This window comes from Myotis davidii, unplaced genomic scaffold, assembly GCF_000327345.1.
Source record: "Myotis davidii unplaced genomic scaffold, ASM32734v1 scaffold60, whole genome shotgun sequence".
Taxonomy (NCBI): domain Eukaryota; kingdom Metazoa; phylum Chordata; class Mammalia; order Chiroptera; family Vespertilionidae; genus Myotis; species Myotis davidii.
Window position 1 is genome coordinate 1,743,931 of NW_006293007.1, and position 8,642 is coordinate 1,752,572.

Here is an 8,642-nt window from a genome sequence, read left to right on the forward strand (position 1 = left end):
AAAGACCCTCTGTCTGTCGCTTCGCCCTCTGTGCTCTGCAGGCCTAAGGCCCAAATCCCTGTATTTGACTCGGTTTCTTTAGCTTTACCCCTGCTGTCCCCCTGGAGCCTCAGTCTCATGCCCCAAACCACTGCGCCCACCTCTCCCCCCACATCTGCGCTCCATCCTCCCGAGTGCCCAGACCAGCACCGTGGGCATCCGTCTCGCCCTCTCTGCTGCCCACATCAATGGCTGCCAGTAACAGTGACTGGAATAGCAGCAGTGGCCCACGCGGCACCACTGAGTGCCTGACACACGGAGACCCCTCCATCCTCCCAGCAAGCCCGGGAGACGGTTTCTGACCGTGACCCTGAACTTTGAGGGGCCACACAGCAAGGAAGTTGGATGGAAACCTATGGAGTCGGGTCCTGAGTTCTCACTAACCACAGCACCATTCTGCCTCCCCAACGCTCACTGTTGCCTGCATCTATGTGGGCCCCTCCCACACCCCCCCCCCATCTGCGCTGCCTCCGCCCTGGCCGGCCGCCGCAGTCACAGCTGGCCTGGCTGCACGGGCCTCACTGGCAGTGAGCGAGCTTTCAAAATATGCCCCTCTCTTGGTTAAAGTCTGCAGTGGCTCTCGGGGAGCACTCCTGCGCGTGGCGCACAGGACCTGTTCGGTGGGCCGTGTCCCTGCCACACCAGCTCTGTTCCCGCTGCCGAGCTGTCTGTCCTGGCACTAAGTCCGCTCTCTGCCACCACGCAGTCTTTCCACGCGCTCTGTCCTAACACGCTTCCTCCTGTATTTCCTTGCCAGCCACCACAACATGCATAGCCCTGCTGAGAAGTCGCTTCCTCCAGGAAGCCTTCCTTGAGTACCTAACCTGGAGCTCTGGTCCCTCTTTTGTGTCCCTGCTCATTGTGCTTCCCTGATCACATTGGATTGTAAGCCTTGTGTGGCCCTCATGCCCCTCAGCTCCCTGAGGCATGAATGCTCTGCCTCCCGCACTTTGCACAGGACCAGGTGTGGACAGGTGGCCAGTAGGTGTTGAGTGGACGAGAATGAATGAATGAATGAGATTCCTAAACCTCTGCCCTCAACCCTGAGTATTTTTTCCTGATTCACTGTTTCACTTTTGCCCACAGCACTGCCAAGAACTGCTTTGTCCAGCGGGCTTTTTTATTTTTTCCAGACAGAATGGAAGGGCAGGAGAAGGTGGGGAGAGAGAGAGAAACACCAGTGTGAGAGAGACACATCGATTGGTTGTCTCCCGCACACACCCAGCACCCCAATCAGGGTCAGGAATCAAAGCTGCAAGCCTTCTGTCTGCTGACCAACTGACTGCCCAACCATCTAGGGCAGCGGTTCTGTGGGTCGCGACTCCTTTGGGGGTCAAACAACCCTTTCATAGGGGTCGCCTAAGACCATCGGAAAACACATATATAATTACATACTGTTTTGTGATTAATCGCTATGCTTTAATTATGTTTAATTTGTAACAATGAAATTGGGGGTCATCACAACATGAGGAACTGTATTAAAGGGTCGCAGCATTAGGAAGGTTGAGAACCACTGATCTAGGACAACTGTATAGCTCATTTATTTCATCTCTAAAGCAATGTGACTTACTTCTGCCGGGTCATTGTTATGATTAAATGAGTAAATGCACTTAGGGGTCATGCATACATTCTACCAGTATCCGTCAGGGTCCTGGTAGGAACCAGATAGCACATTTAACCAGGGTAGTCTGAGGAGGGCTTAATAAAGGTCTACCGCTGTTTACAAAGGTGTGGGCAGAATTTAAGGGTAAAGGACAAGGGATATTGCAGTGCTGTGGGGCTACTCCCCCACTAAAGGAGTTTGGTGGGGGGGGAGCAGTTTACAGAACCCAGAAAGGGGGGCTGCATGGTGCCACCCCGCAGGAGCTGTGGCCCTCTTAGGAGGATACAGCTAGCCAGTGGGCCTTTTTTAAAGCGAGGTTTACTTCCTCAGGGCAAGTGGACGGGCTGAATTGAGCACAAGATTATCTTTCTGCCCCCCGATACATTTTGCAAAAATAAATTCCAAAATTATGGTAGCAATTTGGGAGCCTTTTTCTTTTTTTAGCAAATGAATCCTTTTTTCCCTTTGTAAGTGTCTTCCTGCCGGAAGCGGCTCGAAGCTATTTTTACCTAACGGCTGTAAACCTCATCACTCTCAGAGGAGAGTGGGGCGTCGTGCAGAAACTGTACCCACCTCCCCAGCCCGTCAGCCCTGCCCACTAGCCTAGTTCTAGGTCATTTGGGAAAAGCAAGTTTAAATTATGTTCCAAATTAAGCAGTGGTTTTGTCAAAGGAGAAAAACTTACACATTATTAACTTCTTCAGAATTCTAACAGACCAGGAAGTCATCAAGGCAGAACCGATGAACTGTGGCAGTGAATGTTATCAAAAGATGAGAGGGGAAAGCAGCTGGGGGGCTGTGGGGGTGGGGGAGAGAGGTATCTGACTTTCAAACTTTGTTTTAGCAGCAAAAGCTTTCTTCAGATAAAATCGCACAGGAAAATCCACTCGGTGATAGGATCGAGAATGCCGCTGCTCTGGCTGAAGAGTGGGGGTGAAGGTAACCACGAATACTCTCAACCTATGTTCGTTTCTCCCACCCACGCCACGCCCCGCAACACCCCACCTCTCCCCGGCCACCTCCAGCTGCCCCAGTGACACCAAAGTCTACCATGTAGAAGCCCAGCAAGGGCCACTCACTGAGTGGGGGCAGAGCAGGGCCGCCTGCTGGGCTCCTGGCCTTGTTTACCTACGGTCTTTGCCGCGAGCCTGCTTGGTGGTGCAGTCACAGTGCATAACATTTCTCCAAGCTGGTCCCAGAGCTGGCTGGCTTCCCAACGCTCACCATCCAGGGGTCCCCAGCTATCAATCTGGCTTAAGGCAGCGATTTTCAACCGGTGTGCCACGACAGGCACACTGGTGTACCGCAAGAATTTTTTAAACATACAATAAACCTCTTTCCCCTAAGATTGTCAAATAAAGAATGACAACAGCCAGTACAACAATCGCTGTCCAGTATGAATGAATCAAAAAATTATACTTATTTTTTTGTCAGATCGGCAAGAAAATATATGTTTTGGTGTGCCACAGAATTTTAGTAATTGGTTTAGGTGTGCGATGAGGTGAGAAAGGTTGAAAATCATTGGTTTTAAGGTTCACTGCAATTTCTATTAGCAGCATTTCTACCTATTTGTGTTTTTTAAAAATTATCCATTTCACATGGCTCCTCAAATGTATTGAAATAAAACTGCCATGATATCCTCATAATTATATGTAGGTGCCATGGCGAAGGGAAATTCGGTAGAATTACATTCACAGCCAACCTCGTGGGCGTCAAGTGGTGTCTCACTATAGTTTTGGTTTGCACTGCTCTGGTAGCCAATGACACTGGGTATCTTGTTATGTGCTTGTGGGTCAGTGGCGTATCTTCTCTGAAGAAGTAGCTATTCAGGTCCTTTGCCCACTTCTGAACTGGCGTACTTGTATTTGTATTATTGAGTTGTAAGAGTTCATCATATACTCTGGATTCCCTTTTCAGGTGTATAATTTGCAAATATATTCCCCCATTCTGTGGTTTGTCTTTTCGCTTCAATGGTATTATTTCCAGCAAATGTGTTTTACGTTGATGGAGTCCAATTTATCTGTTATTTCTTTAGTTGCTTGGGCTTTTGGTGTCATATCTGGGATGCCTTTGCCTACCTCAAAGTTATGAAGATTTCCACATGCAGGGTGGGCCAAAGTAGGATGACAGCTGTGAGTCCACAAAACACAGAGTTTATTCTTGTATTATTATGTATTAACTAGAGGCCCGGTGCACAAAAATTTGTGCACTCGGGGTGGAGGGTGGCCCTCAGCCCGGCCTGTGCCCTCTCGCAGTCTGGGATCCCTCCAGGGATGACCACCTGCTGGCTTAGGCCCGCTCCCCGGGGGATTGGGCCTAAGCTGGCAATCAGACATCCCTCTGGCATCCCAGGAGCCCTCGCGGGGATGTCCACTTCCAGTGGGGAATAGGCCTAAGCTGCAGTCGGACAGTCTTAGTGCTGCTGAGGAGGCGGGAGAGGCTCCCATGACCACTGCTGTACTGGCAGCCGTTAGCCTGGCTTGTGGCTGAGCAGAGCTCACCCTGTGGGAGCACACTGACCACCAGGGGGCAGCAACTGAATTGAACATCTGCACCCTGGTGGTCAGTGTGTGTCATAGTGATGGGTCATTCCCAGTCTTTCTACTGTTAGGCTCATTTTGCATATTACCCTTTTATTATATAGGATGTTTATTGTATCATTTTCCATACAAACAACTGTAAACCTACTTTTGCCATACCCTGTATGTTTTCTTGTCAGGGCTTTATAGTTTTAGTTGTTATATTTGGGGCTGTGATCCACTTGGGGGTAATGTTTGTATATGATGTAAAGAGGGATCCAGCATCATTTTTTTTAATATGTGCCTATCTAGTTGTCCCAGCACCATTTGTTGAAAACTATTCTTTCCTCCACTGAATTAGCTTGGCACCCTTGTTACACCACAATTAACCATAAATGTAAGGGCTTATTTCTGGGCTCCCAGTTTCATTCCATCAATCACACTGTCTTGATTACTATCATTTTTTCAATAAATTTGGAAATCAGGAAATATGACTCCTCCAATTTTGATTTTCTTTCTCAAGATTGTTTGGCTGGTCTGGATCCTTTGCATTTCCAAGTGAATTTTAGGGTCAGCTTGCTAATTTTTACAAACACAAAAAACAGGCAGCTAGGATTTTGACAGGGATTGTGTGGAATCTGTAGGTCAACTTGGGGACTCTTTTTATTTTAACCATATTAAACCCTTCAGTTCATGAAAGGATGTCTCTCCATTTATTTAGGTTTCTAATTTCTTTCACTGACATTTTGTCATTTTCAGTGTGTAAGTCTTACACTTCTCTTGTTAAATTTATACCTAAGTATCTTATTCTTTTTTGAAGTTACTGTAAATAAAATTGTTTTAATTTTATTTTCAGAGGTTCAAAGCAAGTGATTAGAAATGCGATTAATTTTTGTACCTTAATTGTGAATCCTGCAACCTTACTGAACTTGTTTATTTAAATAGATTTTTACTGGATTTCTTAGGTTTGTCTATATACAAAGTCATGTCATCTGCAAATAAGAGTTTTACTTGCTTTCCATTCGTGATGTCTTCTTGCCTAATGGCCCTGACAAGCCTCCAGTACAACATGGAGAAGCAGTGGTGAGATAGGTAACCTGTCTTGTTCCTGCTCTTAGGTGAGTTCTTTTATCTTAAAAACTCTATTTTGTCCTCAATTATGGCTTCTGCTCCTTCACCCCTTTTGGAACTGCTATTATTGAGAAGTTGGGCCCCTTGTCTCATTTTGTCAAAATGATAATTTCCATTTCCTCCTATTTTACTCTGCTTTGTGAGGGAATTTTTTTTTTTCATTTGATCTTCTAGGTCCCGGATCAAAACAATGGCCTGCAGGCCCAATCCAGCCTGCCTCTTATTTTTATAAACAACATTTATTGGAGAACAGTCATGTCCATTCATTTACACGTGGCCTATGGCAACCTTCAAACTGTAAGGCCCCATGGAATAATTATAAAAGAAACTGAATGGCCTGCAAAAAGCCAAAGACATGTACTCCCTGGCCCTCTGCAGAAAGTGTGCCAACCGAGTTTAGATCAGTGTGTTTTCTGTTTCTCACTGCCCCTAATTAAAGTTTATATTAAAAACATGTACTGTTTTTAAAACAGGCCTTCCAGCCCCACGTGGGAGTGAGTTCCATCGGCCCCCACAAAGGCCTGGCTGTCAGGGTGTCCAAGGCCGAGACCAGTGTGAGACAGCCAACAGGGAGAAGTGACCAGGAAGTTCTTCCCCAGGGCTGACACCCCTCCCCCTTCTCACTGCCCCTAATTAAAGTTTATATTAAAAACATGTACTGTTTTTAAAACAGGCCTTCCAGCCCCACGTGGGAGTGAGTTCCATCGGCCCCCACAAAGGCCTGGCTGTCAGGGTGTCCAAGGCCGAGACCAGTGTGAGACAGCCAACAGGGAGAAGTGACCAGGAAGTTCTTCCCCAGGGCTGACACCCCTCCCCCCCACCTGATGACTGAGGCTGGGATACTAGAGTAGTGGGGGGGGTGGTTCTTTCTGAGGTTGGGGTGGGCGTGCATCCCTTCCCAGAGTCCTGGGCTCCTGGGAAAGGGCATAGGCTCCTGCAGAGTCAGCAGCTCCCTCTCTTCTGGGCTCCCCGATGGCCGATGGCCGGGAGGCTGGCCTGAGGCATGCAGCGCACTTAGTTTTCTTACTTAATGAAGTGGGAACACTCATGGAGTCTGAGACGTTAGGACCTGGCTCCAGACCCCTCCAGAAAGGCAGGCCTGCTCCAGCCTGGGACTCAGCCCTCCTCCTATTGCCAACAATGGCACCAAGAAGTTGCCATCTGCTGGGCGAGCGCCCAAGGTCCCCTCCACATCTGGCCGAGCTTCCCCTGGATTGGCCCAGGTCTTGGAGTTACCCCATCAGGAAACTGGGGTCGCTCCCCCCAGTATGGCACTAGCAGGCTCCTTTCCCAAGAGCCTCCTGAGTCTTCAAAGTGGGTGAACCTTACGGAGAGTTGTATGTTGAGCCAAAGAGCCCATGACACGGAGTGAAATGAGCAGTGCCAGCTGTGACCCATCCTCAAGCCTGAGGAAGGCAAAATGGCTGGAAGCTGTTTATATCTCCTGCCAGATGGAGCCAGGACACAGGCAGGAACTCCCACCTCTACAGGTCACGCCTGTGCACACAGGCTGGTCCGACCCCCGCAGGCACCTCCTCGATGAGGATGGTGCTTCAGCAGGGTGTCTCCGGCTCTTCTTCGCAGGGGGGCAAAGAGGAATAAAACATGCTTGCTGCCCTCATGAAGTTCCCAGGCTGGTGGCAGAGCCAGCCACTAAGACCGTCGTGGCAGAGAAAATGGGCTGAGCCCAAAGCCCCAAAGCCACGTGGAGAATGGTGCATGCGGGGGCTCAGGGTTCCAGGAGCAAGAACATGGGGGTGGGGTCTTTAAGTGATTTGCCATGTAGACTAAGGCAGTGGCCTGCCTGGGTGGGAGAGGAGGCACAAATGTGTAGGTGCTCAATAAACACTGAATGAATGAATGAATGAATGAATACAAATTGTGTTGTATTTCCAGAAAACAACTGTTGTGTCAAAGTCACTGACTTCGGTGAGCTATTTTTCAAATCCAAAAACTGGTGACCTCCACAAACAAATCATTTAGGGGCCACATATTCCCCCAAAATGTTTTCTTTTTATCAGAAGAATGGAACACATGAATTCATGTGCTTTTTAAGGAAAAACGCCTTTATTCAGTAAATGGAAACGCGCTAAAAAGACATGTTCCAAAGGATGCATCGTTAAGGGAAAGGGGGTGGGGACATGAGTGAGGTGCTGGAGAAGGGCGGACGGGCTGGTCTTAGGGAGCTTGCTTTGTGCTGATTCTCAGCAGGGCCCGCAAGACAGAATCAGGTGTCCCCTCTCAAATGAGAACGGAGGTTCAGAGAGCTCTGCAGCTGGGTCTGCGCGCTCTCCCCTCCTTGGGCTGGTTAGACGGGTGCCCACATACAGTGCGATTAAAACTTCGTGGCCCATGCGCAGAAGTCGGTATTTTGTGGAAGAGCCACACTCAAGGGGCCAAAGAGCCGCATGTGGCTCACGAGCCGCAGTTTGCCGACCACTGTTCCAGGGGATTGGTAGGTAGCAGGAAAGGGTGATGGAGGGGGTGGGTACGTACCCCTTGCCTTTGGTGCTAGTGTTAGATAGCAACTCTACCATCAATATTTCCCAGCAAACCTTCATCCAGTTACCGGATAGTAACAACCTGTCCGACTCCAGGCCAGCAGGGAAAGTGGCTGACTGAAGGTCAGAGTGGGCCACGAGCTTCCACAAACCAAGCTGGGAATACACAGGCCAATATCCCAGGGAATCTTCTCGGAGAACTTCGAGATGCACTGGCCAGGGGTAACCCTGACTCTGCAGAGCACACCGACATGACACCAAGTGACCTGGGCTTGTCCATCTTAGTAATTTTTAGGGCTGAACAACTCTCTTCTGATTGGTCAAGAAGGACCAATCTGGACCCTTGGGAGAGAGGGACAAATCCGATTAGGAGGGGCTGATGCCCTCTGGGGCTGCTGCCAAGACTAGGGAACCAAGGTGCCCTTCCGAGTTTAAAGATTCAGGTTCAAACCATCGGGCGAAGGAATGTGGAGATGCGACGACAACCCTTCACTAAGGAACTCTGACAGGTAGATGGTGAGGGAGGCGGATAAACACGTAGAGACCAACCTGCAACACCCGGGAATGATGTGCCACCGCAGACAACCAATGGGTGGGCGCTAGGATGCTGAGTCAGAAGAACCTTGGCGGGAGAAGTGGCCCCACCGCTTCCTTACCGTGGGCAAAACCACAGCACTCACAGCCTCTTCTCCATCGGTGCCCACCTGCGGGTGGCAGGCCCTGCCACACGCCAGACAGCTTCTTATTGAAAGGTAGACGTGATGTCCATGGTGCTGTGACAGAGGGGAAGGGGTCCACCTGGATAGGGGAAGTGAGACCCTGCGGGTTCCGGTTTCCAGCCAGCTACGA